The sequence below is a fragment of the Euprymna scolopes genome, chromosome 27 (genome assembly GCF_053919585.1).
Source record: "Euprymna scolopes isolate OS-2025 chromosome 27, ASM5391958v1, whole genome shotgun sequence".
NCBI lineage: Eukaryota > Metazoa > Mollusca > Cephalopoda > Sepiida > Sepiolidae > Euprymna > Euprymna scolopes.
In genome coordinates this window covers 44766944-44784145 of record NC_136508.1, presented here as the reverse complement: position 1 = coordinate 44784145, position 17202 = coordinate 44766944, and positions in this window count along the sequence as shown.

Sequence of the window (17202 nt, the reverse complement as noted above, 5' to 3'; positions counted from 1 at the left end):
TTCAGTGTAGCTTAATCGCCATATATATTTCATAAATTATTAACTAGCTATACCTACGTATTGAGCACTTTTGAAGTAAATACTTAAAGTTTACGCATAAATCTATACTTTCGTATATTAATTTTATGTGAGTAAATTAAGTAGTTATATATCTATCTATATATATATATATAGAGAGAGAGAGAGAGATAGATAGATAGATAGATAGATAGATAGATAGATAGATAGATATAGCAAATGAATTACGCTGAAAAAGAATGTTTTACTGCTAAGCCAAATAAATAAAACATATCTACCCGTTTAAGAGGAGCAAAAAATAGAAAAAGTTAAAAAGATAAACAGTAAAGTTACATAGGAACTTTATTACAATATCAAGTCAAAAAAGGTTACAAAAACAAGAATAGAAGCCGCTTTAGGTCATAATATTTTGAATCCAGATGCTTCTCGTCAGAAGAGGAGGAAAACAAGTGTAAAGATAAAAAGACAACACCGACTTTAAAGACATTTAAACTTGAAATTGAAAATAAAATACAGATTAGAATTTTTTTTTAAATTATGGTAGTTAATGTAATTGTGATAAAAGGGGGAGCTAGAAAAAATAATAAAAACTAAAGATAAAAATATATATAAAAAAAATAAGAAATGAATAAGAAAAATCTTAAAAATCTTAAAATTTATGTAATTTCAAAATTAATTTTAAAAACTTAAAAATCTTGCAATTATTTCTGAGCAAAAATATAAAATAAAATTACAGAATATAAATAAATCAGGACTAATTAAGTACAGATGAAATAAGAGAAGAGTACAAAGAAGAAAAAGATGTAAATCAACTCAACTTCTTGAATAATCCCTCAGGATTTAAGTGCACACCAGATTAAAATGAAACGAAAGCTAATATCCAGTACACTCTCTATTTATCCGGATATTTTGCATAGTAATAACAAAATCATAGAATAATGGCAATAATTTAATCTCTCACATTCAATGCATTATTATTATTATTATTATTATTATTATTATTATTATTATTATTATTATAATTATTATTATTATTATTATCAATATGATAACCTTGCGTTATTTTGTGTATCACAATTACATTTTTTCTTGAAAGTGACTGTTATTTAAATGTTATGACATTCCATTTCTTGTAATAAATAGTTTACCAAGAATTCTTCATAAATTTTTGGTATTTGTTTCGATAATAGCTGATGGCATTTAAGTTACATACATACATACATACATACATACATACATATACATATATATATATATATATATATATACATATATATATATATATATATACTAGACTACCCGTTACCCGTTGGGTCAGTATGCTATATTTTAATATAATAATAATCGTTTGCTTCACCATTACGAAACGGATCATTAAAAAAATGTACCCAAATTTTAACATTCTTTATATGAAAAATAATGTACCAAAATTTTAACATGCTTGGTACCGCAATTTTAACAGGATTTGTATGAAAAATAAATATTTGGATCTTGGAATGTAACAATAATGTTATTCTTATATATATATATATATATATATATATATATATATATATATATATATATATATATATATAGCAACAATGCTAATTAGTAAAAACCTGCAGAAAGTGCTCAATGCTATTGCAGAGCAAATATGTGTTTTATTCTTTTATTACCGTTTTATCTGTTTAGTTACACATGTTTCGGTTACTGAATCGTATTAACGATCCAGTAACTTCGTCAGACTTTACAGAAAACTTTTGTAAAGTCTGACGAGGTTACTGAATCATTGATACGATTCGATAACCGAAATATGTGTAATTAAACAAATAAAACGGTAATAAAAGAATAAAACACACTCCTTCAGACACGAGCCCAAAAATGACTTCCATCGCCACAGGACCATTTTTATAGACAAAACCCTGAGGGAGTATCTATACAAAGATGATGTTACAGAGTCTTAGCTTTGTACGACAGCTAAGTCTCTCTCTCAGTTCAAAATGTTGAGATCCAGCAACAAGCAAGAGCAAGACAGCCAGCAATAAGTTAAACTGCAGACCAGCTTTATACGGGTACTGGTCTCCCGCTTTATGGTTTTTTTTAAATTAGAGATTTGCTTCTCCTAGAAAGGTTGCCTTCACCACGGCTTACGGAAGCCCTCTCCACCCCAACGCACACGTACATACACACAAACACACACGGTGCTAGTTGGCCGTTGACCCATAAAAAGGGTTCATTCGCCCTTTGGAAAGTCTTGTTTTTAATCCTTCAGGGAGACTAGCCACCCTCCTCACCAAACAAGTTTAGTGGGGGAACCAGTTTAGTCGCCGGTGACCCGACCATGAGGCAGGTAGTACTGGATTACATGGTACCAGTAGCATATGACATGACCTGACAATAATACATGCATACATACATACATACATGCATACATATATGGTAGGTCCTTCAGTATTGACGTACTATGTATATTTTCTGTAAGGATTCTCCACGTGGATTTTTGTTGCAAGTGTTGCGCAATTTCCAACTACATTTGGCGTTGTAAAATAAAGATAATCGGAGATATATACGCACCTACATATATACACCTTAAATAATTGGTCCTCTCGTCACGCACCATTTTTAGCTATTCACTCTTGAAAAAGCCTAGGAAACGGGCGAAACATCGAACATTTTGGTCTTTTTATTCTATTTAAAATTTATTAATATATAAAATGTATAATAAGGGTGTATAATAATGGAAGCCATTCGTGATGTCCCGATGACTTATTCGAGTGAATTCCGGGAAGCGACTTCCCAGTAAGCTGCAAAACATTGAGCGCAAATCAATCATCCCAAAGAGACAGCTTCTCTTCCGGCCAGAGCAACCTTTCGCAATTACCAGTCAACTAAAATAGAAATAACTTTATTACAAAAAAAATCCCAGGGCGGAGAAAAGATCATAATCATTTATTTATGGGACGCTTCGAATACGGAAGGAAATAATATAACTATTTCCGATTATAATGAATCAGCATCAGTCACCGATGATGAATCGAATAAATAAAGACATCGTCTTCCATTCTTGGCAAAAGATGTAGACACGCATCTCTTCAAATAATGTTATTGCGTTTTTTTTTTAATCCATGCCAAATTTAAACTAAAGTACAAGCCAGCACTCACTCTGCTTTCTAAGGCGACATGAATTTTTAAAAAATACACAGAGTTTACAAAAAGAGGTTAAAAACCAAACACGGTGCAGATTCTGCATTAGAATTTTTTAAATGGGGATTGATAATTTATTTTATTTGGATCCTTTGACCTTGATCACAAGCGGTTCGGAGGGGGGGGTCGTCTCGTAAGAGTCGGCTCCAGGGGAGGAACGGCTCTAAACCTAGGCCTGTGGCCGGTGTCCCGAAAGGTGAAAAGAGGATATCGAGTCGGACGGCTTATGCTGCCATTCAGCTACTATACAGCATAAATAGGAAGGACTGTGCCGACGTAGTCCTCACTGGGAGATGGAGGGAGGCAACGTTACTTGCCGACCGACGTCTTCCGGAAAGGTCTGTGGACTTCTGGAAGCGGAAGCTGTCTTCACCTGGCGAGGCGGAGAGAAGACCGGTTCAGTATAGGGGGCACGAGTGGTGGTCTGTGTTTGCCCCCCCCCCCTTCTGTGAGGAAGAGGTCGAGAGTTCTCTGAAGGCCATGCGCGGCTTCTCGCCTTGCTTGGACAGTCTCTCGGCCGATAAGGCCTTGCAGAGGTGTAAACTTATGACAGCTACCTTAAACCTCGTGTTACTTTGTCAAACACCTCCCTCTACCCCAACCGATCTAAAGTCTCCTTGATACCGAAGTCGCCGGATGCCAGTGAGCTCATCTACCTGTGCCCAATTGCAGTCTCCCCTGGTGATGATGGGCTGTGATGTGTGAATTCTGGAATCAATTTGCATTCCAGCCTGGAAGTCACCACTACACTTAATGACATCCTCCGTAGTTCCCATCTTTAGACACGGGATCTCTGTGCGGTAATGATCGATGTATCTAAAGCGTAAGAGCAGCTCTAAGGTTCGACGCAGCCGCTCCTCTGGTTCGCTACATCCGGGCGTGCTATGATGCAGCGACCAGCGTATTGAGTGATCAGGTTTTTCACCCTTCCCCGTGGCGTTCGCCAGGGCGACCTTTTATCGCTGAGTATCATCTTCGCAACGTTTTGGACGATATAACTTTTTACCTTTTCAGATGTGTCTTGCCGGATTCGTGAATCTTTCAATCGTACACGGAGATATGCATGAATTGTCGAATAGAACAGATACTCGACTTTGCTCCTAGCCAAAAGGCCAAGGAATGTCATTTTGGTGTTGTGGGGGCTTACAATTGTTTTTATTTGTTTATTTGTCTGTTTGTTTTTTGTTGTTTTTTAATTTTCACAATACGGAAGCCTTTTTCTCAAATCATAACATTTCTTAGTTTGTACAAAAGATTTATGAAAGATTGTGCCAAGTCTGCTGTCAATGAGGTAGTTTCTTTCTACCTGATTAAATAATCGCTAACGCATACCGGTATTCTGTATCTCACCTGACACCCTTATCCTTGAGTAGTTACTCAGTCTTGATAAGCAGTGACTATAAACACTTTTTTCTCTTCTTTGTTTTCCTTTACTCGTTTTCCATCAAGAAATTTTATCTGATTGGATTGAATTTCAGTTATACTAAAGACAAGACAATTAACGCATATTTATTTTTAACGCACAATTTATCTTTTTTAACTGACAATAGTTACACGCTATTTACCTCCCCTTAGAACTCTCCGGTGTTTTTTTCTTCAGCCATTTTATTATCGCAAATTTTAGCCATTTTGATCTTTTTCTTGAAACATATTTTCTTCAATAATTTTTCTACACAATCGTTTTTCGTAATTGTTGGATATCTTCATTAATGTAACATGACAATTAGAGACGATTGATCTGCCACACAATTCAATATTCAAAATGTCGAATCTCGCTATTATAATTTACTTGCATTAGACAATTATATTTTTTCGAAATAGGAGTGCTAAATCGAAAATTGTTATTTTCATAAGTTTTCGGTCGATGTGACCTCCGACCCTCCTTAGGTGAATCTTTCGAACTCGGGAATCGTTCTGTCGAACTTGGGAATCTGCATGGAACTTCAAACGAAGCCCTCTATTTAATCTACGGGATTAGCATGATCTCGTTCCATTCACAAGGACGTGCAGCGCATTTCATAAAGTACTGGTTAACATTACACCTTTCTGGAGGTTGACGGTTCAATCTCCAAGTTTCGTACAACACTCAAATTACAATTGAAAATTACTTTAAACTTTCACCACGACATCTGTTTAGTTAGAACTGATCTTAGAAAGCCGTCGGGCACTTAAGAGAGGGACGACGTTAAGGTTGTCAACATCTACAAGTTATAATGCTTCTGTGGAACGAGCTGGATTCAAACTTGTCACACTGAGTCTGCTAGTAGATTCGTTAACTATTTAACCAGTGTTCCTTCCTTGCAATTGTTGAGCATTAATCAAATGATTATTGTTGGTAGCCTTTTCCCCCGACTATGAAACGAGGTGATTCGAACTTGTCACACCTAGGCTGTCAGTCAGGCTGTATGGTTAACCACTTAGCCAATGTGACGTTTGTAGTACTAGCGCAATGGACTGTCAGATAGAAAAAAAGTGAAATGAGAGAGAAACAGGGAGAAAGTGAAAGTTCTCTATGATATTGTGTGTATCAAAGTTCGTTCCCTACGGACTCTGAAACGACTGGACCGATTTTTATGAAATTTCACACAAATAGACTTTATGTGTCTAGGAGTTTCTTAGATATGTTTTGCCTCTGATATATGTCGAAAATCGTTAACTGATAATCAAAAAAGAAAGAACAGTCTGATATTAAACAAAATCAACACCTTATAAGTTTAATGGCAAGTGCATTTCAAAAATGTTATCAGTGCACAAGTCGAAGGGCCCAGCATATAAAATCAACAGTAAGTTGTTTGATAAAACATGATAAACGAAGAACTTGTGTTATTTCGTCTTTTTTCCTTCTTTTAGATCAGGTGCTCCGTAATACGTTGCAGTCATATCTACACTGTTGTTTATTATATACATTGTTTTGTTAAAATAGTTCCCAAAAAATGTTAACTTGGTGAAAAAGATTTTTTAAACAAAAACAAAATACGTGACGAAGGTAGATCATCCGATTTGTGTCTTGGTCACCTGCAGTTAATGACGTAACGAGATAGCTTGGTGACACACGTAATCAGTTAGTTTAGAGTTGAGATCAGACGGAAAAAATCGAATAATTTAACATTTTTGGGAACTATTTTAACAAAAATAATTTTATCTGTAAATATTTATTTCGCTTTGATAACATTCTTTCTGACATTTAATTTTTTTGTTTGTTTGTTTACTTGCCTCCCCACGAGGGCAGAGTTAGATATGAGGTTGGTTTTTAATGTGGGGAAAAACCAAATCCACCAAAAGGGGGCATTCTGGTCAGTAATAAAAAATAAAAACTGTATCAGTCATGTAGGAGGTCTCCTCCACTAACCGAGACCAAAAAAAAGTGAAGTAAAAAAAAAAATGAACTGCAGCATCTGAAGAACAGATGGTATTTATTTGCTTCCCTAAGAAAGCAAATTAGACACAAGGTCGTTTATCATGTGGGGGGATCAGCTCCCCTCAAAAGGGGACACTCTGGCAGTGTCCAAATAAATAGTAATTGTCTAGGTATGAGAGGTTTCCCCTACATTGACCAAGACCTAATTACTTACGTGGAGCATCAGAACAGATACTAGATTGTGAGATATTAATTTTTTTATTCACAAGAAAAAAATACAATTGGAAAAGTGCACAAAAAAATGTAGGCACAAGGCCAACTAAAAAAGGGGGTGAGGTTGGTTGATCCATCTCGTCTGTTTAAAATTTTAAAGGATTTTCTCTCTTGGCCAGCATCTTTTATCATGGATACCCTTTTAAATTTGTATTTATGTGTGTGGGGGGAGAGGAGAGTGTTCCTACTTAAACACAATTTTAAAACATTTTTTATTTATACCAAAAAATGCAAAAAATATGGCAATATTAATAAAAATTTCATACACTTTGATCCTGCCTCGAAGGCCAAGACAGAAAAAAAAAGGCAACAATTTTTTTTTTATTTTAACAAATATCAATAACGATCATAATAATAATCGTCCAGCTAACTTGCCGTTGTCCGATAAATATCTAACATTCCTCATCAACCCCAAACTCTAGACTAAACTCATTAAGTGTATTATCAAGCTATCTCGATACGTCATAACTCTTGCACTGTATAATATCACAACGTTAAAATGGCATCTGTTATGTAGATGCTGTTTTTATACGGCCCGACCATACAACAGTTTTATTACAAACAATTAATAGCCATTCACTCCTTCTCATTGCCTCTTTCTCGCAGAACAGGTTGCAGGTCTATCGCTGCTCTATATTTATATTTTATTTTAAGTGCTCGAATGAGCTTCAATCGATGGTCTATTCCTGTAAGACTTGCACAACAATCACTCGTCTAGCTTTAACTACTGTTAACAATTTCCCCTCGTCTGCATCTGTGATTAAAGCTAAACGAAAATTCCCTAAGCAAAGTTTCTTTCCTCGAATTTTCCGCTGTGGAAAACATCACTGTTGGGATGCTTTCCGGATAACTACAGCATAGACGGTTTCAATGTAAACAGATGCTTGTTTAACCGTTCAATTAAATAATCGACTTTTATCCAATTGCCATTATTACCAATTACAATGGTGTTGTCTTGACCACCACCCGATACTAATTAATCTTGATCCTCGAGTGGTTATTATAAAAAAGTAGGAAAGAAAGAAGAGTAATATATATATATATATATATATATATATATATTACTCTTCTTTCTTTCCTTTATATATATATATATATATATATATATATATATATATATATATATATATATTGTTTGCTGATTCTTGGATATCCGCCATTTTATTCACAGCATGGACGAAATATTTATGTATGCCAAAACAAAACCAGACTGAAAAGATTAAAAAAAAACAATAGTCTTACCGTACGTCTGTTCGAACTGTGCGTCTATTGATGAAAAGATAATTTCAATCTCTGACGTTTGTATTATTCAGATTCTTCGGAATACTGTTCTCATCTTGAATGTTATTTTCGCAACGTTTCGGTTGATGTAACGTCCAATTTTTATCCGACATATACTGTCGAAGTCGGGAATCTTTCCGTCGAATATGGGACTCGTTGTAATAGTTTTGATTTAATAAAAATGGTATGATTAAAGAAAATTGGATAGTTCTATATAATAACTAAGGCTGTGGTCATAGAATATACTTTTCATTCTTTTGACTCTAGAGTAATATCCGTTAATATCTAATATATGTTTTTGTATAGACTGATGTGGTTTTCGGTTTACTGCGTCTAACTGTATCAGATATATACTCAAGAGTCAAAAGAATGAAAAGAATATGCTGTTGTCATAGCCTTTATAATAACACTGGCGATAGGGATAAATCAATCAAATGAAGCCACGGTCTGCTAGCAACCAATCAGAAGCAGGAATCCCTCCATAAAAATATTGTATCTTTAGAATTCCCGCACATAATTTTTTGTGTCTATACCAGAAAGAGTTTTGTTCTTCGTCTTCAAATTTTACAAATTTAAGACTTATACAGATCAGCTAGTCACCAAAAACTACTTTTTCATCTCCATGATTTATACAGATTAGCTACCCATCGATAACTCTTCTAAAAATCAGACACGGTTTTATATCCAAAAGGAATCTGTGTTTCGACCTTGAAAATTTTTCTGTCGAACTCGGGAATCTTTCTGTCAAACTCAGAAATCTGCCGAGAATACTGAACGAAACCATTTATTGAATCCACAATGTTTAACATGCTCTCGTTCTGTCAGCCAAAGCTGTAAAGAATTCCTAAGGAATTCGCAATTGTATTTTGGGCAAGCAAGGGTCCATGGCGCAGTGCATAGAGTACTTGGTAAAATTCAGTTTTAAAAGTTACACTCTTCTGTACGTTGCATGTGCAACGTTGCGGAAATGGCATTCAAGATGAGCTGAGTAGTTCGAAGAATTCAAATATAACGAATAAGCAATCATCATCTCAAAGAATTCAACACCATAAACTGCAACGTGACGGACAAACTACTCCTAACAGATGCTAGGATGTATCTAAAAATAATGTTAGTAAATAAACAAAAAGAATTAGATGAAAGCGAAATGACAGATTGAACTAAAATTCTTGGCTTGATTTATGATAAAATGTTATTTTCATCTTTGCTTGCGTAACGCCTTTGTTGTTTGTGTCTCTCTCCGTCGCTGTCGGATTTTGATGGAGGTGTCCGTTTTGGCATTTATTTTAGGTGATCGAAGCCATATAAAAAATAACTTCAAAAATTAATGTTCTTGATTGCTGTGATGATACATTCATTGACCGATAAAAAAAAACAAGAGAATGCAAAACACACACATAGACATTCATATATATATAAATGTGTATACGTATGTATATATATGCACATATATATACATACATATGTATATATATATATAATTTCTTTATGTATTTATGCGTATATATATGTATGCCTGTATATGTGTATATATATAGGTGTGTATATATATATATAGATATATATATATGCATGTATATATATGTGTGTGTTTGTATGTTTACATATGAAAGAGGAAGTCTCGAAATAAAGACGAGACGTTGATGAGCACATAAGACGGTTTGTTTCTTTTTATTCATCTATATATATATATATATATATATATATATATATATATATATATATATATATATATACCTATGAATTTAAGTTTTTCATAGCTCTGAGGTTAAGATTAAAAGCCTAATTTTTCTATTTAAATTTTATTGTAATGAAGTTTTTGATATATCCAGTCATGGATATTTGAGCGACTACGTGACGATTAAATAATTTGCATATCCTTTTGCAGGACCAGCGTTAATAACTGGTTTATTATTTTCATGGTTTCCGTTTAGATGATTGACTTAATTTCAATATTACGTTGAATTTTCTTTATGCATAGTTTCTACATTCTGCATAATTTCAAAGAATTTAGTCATGAGACCTTGTTAGCACACACACATACACACACATACACACACACACACATATATATATATATCAGATTTTATATATTTAAATTTCATTTAGAAATACTTACTTTTCAAAATAAAAATTTATTGTTTGAAACAAAATAAAAAATGTTTTAAATAATGTGATTTTATCTGTTCTATCTAGTATATCGAGCAATATAATTTGGCTTAGATTGTTTTATATAAAAATATTGCGTTACAATATTTTGTAAGACTTTAAACCATTAGATCCACTAATCTGGAATCTTATTCATTTCATTAATAATTCTGAAGTGTATATATATAAGTGTTTTACGGTACAAAACTTATAAAGCACTTTAAATTTTGTACATATATTTTATACAATTGTACATATTCTACAACGTAAAATTTACTCGTAATCCCATTCGCCAATACTCCCTTCATTTAATCTCTCTCTCTCTCTCTCTCTCTCTCTATATATATATATATATATATATATATATATATATATATATATATATACAAGCATAAAAAAGCATTGGAAATGCAAAAGGATATAGGGATAGTATGCCAAAAAGTATACAAACAAGATAGCTATGAATGGCTAGGCACATGGAAATAGAATTGCATCCAAAGTATAGGCCTATAGCTTTTCTCCAATCTTCATTCCGTGCCATCATTACGGTTGTAAAAAGCTATAGGGCTATACTTTGGATGCAATTCTATTTCCATGTGCCCAGCCATTCATAGCTATCTTGTTTGTATACTTTTTGGCATACCATCCCTATATCCTTTTGCATTTCCAATGCTTTTTTATTCTTGTTAATTAGTATTTTTTCTTACAGTCTTATTTTTAAACTTACATTCATGATAGTATTGTCTTTTTTAGGAGGCGGCTCATTGCCGCTTTCATTAGTAGCAGGTCGCTTCCTGCTGGGTTTTAGGTCTTTGGGTTTTGGGCCTTAGAAGTTGCCTCTTGGTCCTCCATCGGTTCTATATTACATAGAGAGTGCTACCGCCTCTCTGATAAAACAGTTAGAGTATTATAAAGTTCTAAAATGTTCATACCTTCACTATTAAATTTTTCTTGACTTTCTTGCAGTTTCTTTTGCGGTTAATTTAACTTATTTCCTTTGGCGTTTGGTGAGTTCTTAGAAGAACTGGTCTGATCTACTTTTCTTAGCGAGCGAAGAGATTCAGCTGCATTTAACAATGGTTGCTATAGTGTATTTTTGCGCATGCGTGAGAATTTCAAGTTTCCTCCTTATTTTTCAATAGTTTGACAGTAGTCATGTGTCTTTCTGCCAAGAGCGACAGACGTCAGTGTTAGCCGTGATCGTCTAGAGGTTAGGACCCCACGTTGTGGCCGTGCTAACTTAGGTTCTAATCCTGGTCACAGCATTGACATTTTGTACATATTTTACTGTCCAAAATCTGAAGAATTATTTGTTTTTATAACATTGTTTTTTGACGTCGTACTTGCTGATAGGTTACTCTTATAACAATTTTGATCAACTGAGATAAAGATTTCGTGGTTTCATTAACGCTGGTGGGTTACTGTTTAAAGAAAAAACCTTAACGTTCACCTCAAATATTCAGCGTCCAAGAAATATAGGCCACTGGTAAACTGGAACGTCTGTGAGCATCCGGTGTATTATTTGGAGCTGTCCCTTTTGAGAGAAGTTCCGTGTTCGAAGTGGTCTGTCTACATGGGGTATATAGTGTTTAAAACTTGTTATTACACGTAATCTTATTTAATTATGGAGTTAGCTAAAAAGCGATGGGTCACTGCACTTCTCCGTGTAAAGAGCAGTCGATTGATGCTTGAACTGTTGTCAGAGACCGTTCGTACACCGAGATACATCGTCTCAAAAGAAAGAAGAAAGAAGAAGAAAGAAGAAAGAAGAACAATTGGCCATTTTTGTACCCTTTTTTTCTGCTCTCTTTTGAGATTTTAACCGACGTTCTGACACTCGCTGGATTCGTAAGACACTTCTCTGTAAGAATATGTGCTTTTTGAAACTTATAAGTTGATTTTAGTTGAGATTTGGATAGTTTTGTTTTGTAGGCGTATATAGGCGTGTACGGGCCATCCCTATATAGAGAGTGCTACCGCCTCTCTGATATATATATATATATATATATATAATTTTTTTCATTTCATCCATTCGTTGTAATTTTATAAGTAATCCACACTTAAGTCTTCGCTCTTGCGTGACATTTGTTTGACACTTTATAGAAATTCAACGATTGACTCCTGATGAGTTTGTTGATGAAAGGGGGCCCCTAGAGCATTCCCGAACTTATTTAAAGTGCTTGATATATATATGTGTGTGTGTTTGTGTGTGTATGTGTGTGTGTATAAGTAACCTTTTCGCTGTGTGTGCAAAAAGTCTCTGTCAAACACTTCTCTGAATATTTGGTCTAAAGCTAAGCAACGTTATGACTGGTCAGTATCTGATGGGTGACTATTTGGAATTATCAGGCGCTGTATCTAGCAAAACTTCGGCACTTCCCTGCGGAAATTGTAAAATCCTTACGCCGTCATATCTCTTGACCGTGATGTACATGCAATTGGGTACAGCTTGTGAATTTAATATTTCCTTGGCACCTTCCTCTTTGGAGGTAGCAGGGTTAACCTGTTTAGAGTGAATACTGCTGGCAGAATATAATAAAACATATGTAAAACATAGTTTCTTTTTTATCGTTAAATTAATTGCTATTTTCAGTTAAATATTGATAAATAAATAAAATACATATTTTAATCATTTATTTTACTTATATTTAAAATTTAAATCCATAAAAATAAATACGTTTTTTTTTATTTCTATAAATATGTACTAGCCGATCTCCCCGGTGTAGCCCGATCGTAAATAGGTTTTAATACGCTATTTTAATTAATGCAGATTTCGTATTTATTATTATAAAGTCCAGTCTATATCGATTATTATATATTATATTGTCATCAACTTAAAGTAATGATTTCAAAAGTGAAAAGAAATATAACTTTGGTAACATCAGCTAGAATCGAAACCAAAACATATCGCCCCAGTCGTTACCGTTTAAGCTATCGTTATATGGATAAGCAATGTTTTTTTTTTTAAATAAACCGCCTTTAACGTATAAATGCATAGATTTGTATGCGTACAAAAAAACACGTTTTACCGCCTTACACCTTCTAATTTCCATTTTATTTTTCAATTTTGACTACTTATTAGCTATTGTATTGGTTACCCTCCCGTCATAAAAACGGTACAAAAAATGTGCAATCATTATGCTAGCCTCGCGCTGCCCTGTGACCTTAGATCTCGAAAACGATACACTTTGAAAAAAAAATGGAGACAGACAGACTGACACACAAACATAGTGAGTTCTAGAAATTAATGAGTTCTAGAAATTAGTAAATTCTAGAAATTAGTAAGTTCTAGAAATTAGGGAGTTCTAAAAATTAGTGATGTCCAGAAATTAGTGAATTCTAGAATATTATAAGTTCTAGAAATTAATGAGTACTAGAAATTAGTGGGTTCTACAAATTAGTGGGTTCTAGAAGTTGGTGGTTTCTAGAAATTAGATTATTCTTTAAATAAGTAAATTAGTGACGATTAGACGATACCATCTTTTAAAAAAGGTGTAAAGGGTGATAACGTACATACTATCAGGACACGTATTATTATACATTTAAGCAGGACGAAAAGCACCAACAAGACTTCGACTGGGCGCTGATAGGACTGGAATATTGGGAAGCCTTACTAACAATGCAATTCCATAGAAAGCTGACGGTCGTTATCAAAAATAAATCAATTGTGAACGGCTGTGACGATAACGTAAAGTGTTTTATAACAATTATTGAAATAGACGGAAATCTGGTGGCCTTTCTTGTTGCTTAGAATACATGGAACGCCACTTGTGAGCAATCATTGATAATGTCTTTTATGCGAACTACTAATCAATCATAATCAAGAAAACTCCTATAATCCGAAAGTCCTCACTCCCAGACCATAAAATACGCCGTGAAACGAACATCGATTATTACCATAGGAAATGGTTTTTAAGCAAAGAGGGAACACTATCCGTACCTCGTTCGCAAACATGGCATATACTGCAATCTTAAGAGACTAATTCCCGTCAGTAGAAACAAATATGGAACTAGAGTCCCACTCACCATATGCTGGTTGAAGTTTCATGGGAATCCCATGTCGCGTTTATATTCCCGTCAAGGGAGATAACAGCGTCAGGTTTTTGTAGTTTTTGCAGGTGGTTGTCGGTGTCTTCCTATAAACAGCGACTCTATTCCCAGTTGGGCATCCCTCTGGTACTTACCAGACTCAACGCTACTTAAGTTCCGCGTCAACGTGATTATGACGTATATATAGAAAGCAAATTATTATTAGCAACAAGAATTTAAAATGTTGTTACAAAAATTCAAATAGATTGTAAATAATGGTTGAAAGATGCGAGGAGTACTAAAAACCTGTAAAGAATTGTTGTCACTCAGATTCCATGAAATACCAGCTATTTCTCGTGTAAGAACTTCTAGTGAGTTAATAATAATAATAATAATAATAAGAAGAAGAAGAAGAAGAAGAAGTAGAAGAAGAAGAAGAAGAAGAAGAAGAACAACAACAACAACAATACTAATCTCTGCTTTATCGTTATTTTCATGGCAAGTGCTCGGCTGAGCTCCAATCTATGGTCCCCCAAACCAAACTTTCACGAAAAACATTCATCTATCTGAAACAACTATTAATAATTTCCCCCACTCTTTATCTGTGCCTAAACCTAAATTTAGATTTCGTAAACAAAACTTCTTTCTTAGAATTGCACGCTTGTGGAACTCTGTTCAAGTCCAATGTAAACAAGTTCTTGATGAGTCGTTCCCCTTAAGTAATCCAATTTACCAAATTTCAAGTACTAACCATTACTACGATATTGTCCCATCGACTACTGTACACTCATGAATATTTATCCTCGAATGGCCCCGAGCCTGGACAAGTTGTTACTCCTTTGTAAAAACAAAAATAATAAAATAAATGGCGGAGTTGGCATGGACTGGCGCCACAACAAATAGTCGTGAAGAGTCAAGGAGGATGGAAAGACATTTGACATTTCGATAGTGATAAGCTGAAAAACAGAATGGTCGGTTAGAGAGTTCTATTTCTCGATTTTGATGGTTTCGACATATTGTGTCGATACTGACGATAGTGAACAGGCCTTCATATCAAAGTAATGCTGTATTAGCAAGCAGAATCTACAAAACAGCCAGTTTGTCGATAACGATTGCAAGATTTCTATGAATATCATTAGAAAATTGTAAAGACGATGCAACCACAAAGCATTTTTTAGAATTTAAACACAAAATAGCCACCGTTCGTCATATTCTTTTATCTCCTAATACCATAATCTATGACGTCGACAGATAAATGAGAGTCAATGGAATCGCCTTCTCTTTAAGAGGGCCGTGGTTGAGCTGCTTTGTTCGAATTGACAACGGATTCCGTAATTCTCATTGTTTTGTTTTAAAGTACTAAACCTCTGAACTGAAACAAATTTTTTTCATGAATTAAAGAAACCGTAAAAAACAGGTATTTCAAAAGTTGAAGAATTTTCGCTTTTAAATCCCAGTTTTAAATATTTTATTTGGAGAATCAAGTTAAGCAAGCATCAATTTTCTATATAAAATATATATCAGCAATACCAACAATAGATTCGTCGGATTCATCCCCGATGAGGATAATAAAACGTGCTTTTGCAGATTAGATTAGACTTCGTGGCTTAGTGGGGAATGCTATTTTCTCTTTCCTGCAACCTCTCTCCCACAGAAGAGACGTTGCGAGCCTTTCTTTGTTTTATTGTTATTTCCAAGACAAGTGCTCGTCCGAGCTCCAATCTCTGCGCCCCCTCGCCAATCTTTCACGATAAATACCCGTCTAGCTGAAACCACTGTCAGTAATTCTCTCCACTCTGTATCTGTGCCTAAATCAAAACGTAGATTCCATGAACAAAGCTTCTTTCTTTGAAGTGCATGCCTGTGGAACTCACTTCCGTTTGCCTGTTTCCCACCTGACTACAACTTGGATGTCTTCAAGTCCAACATAAACAAATTCCGATGAATCGCCCCCTTAAGTAAGACACTTTATCAAATCTCCAACTAACGATTACCACGATACTATCCCATTGATTACTGTACATGCAATAAGCCTTATCCCCGAGTGGCTTCCGGGCCTTGATAAGTGGTGACTTCCATGTAAAAAAAGGTACCCATAGATTTGCGGTCGTTATGTACTTATTGCGTAAGTAGTTCGTAAAGTCGAATGAAGTTGATTTTTTACCGAAATCTGTATGAACAAAAGAGTAAATTTATGTATGTGCGTGTCCGTGTAAAAATATTTAATCAATAACCTCTTAAATTCCTGGTCACATAACATTGAAATTAACAGGAAATAATAATCATATATTCAGGATAGTTTATAACGAGTAAAATCTTTGTTTGGGTGTGAATAACACGTACAGAAATATGTCGATATGTTGACATGCAAAATGTTCATTTTTAACTTGCCGACATATTTTTATTACTTTTGAGCATGCGCAAATTCATTCAGATTTGCCAGACGCTATTTCACAGATTTCATACGTAATTTCACATATTTCATGACGCTACACATATTTCATGTCATTTTACATATTTCTTATGTTATGTCACATATTTCAGCTCATTTCACAAATCTCATATATTATATCACATATGTCATACGCTATTCCATATATTTCATATTTTATTCACATATTTCATATGATATTTCACATATTTCATAAACTATTTTATATATTTTTCTGTTATTTTGGCATATTTTATATGTTATTTCACATATGTCGTGTTATTTCACATATGTCATATGTTTTTCACATAGGCAATGTTATTTCACATATTTCATAAGCTAGTTCACATATTTCATGTGTTAATTTATATATTTCTCATGTTATTTCACATATTCTATATATTTTTCTTCATATTTCATAAATTTTCACATATTTATGTTTTACACATATTTCATAAAGAATTTCACACGTTACATA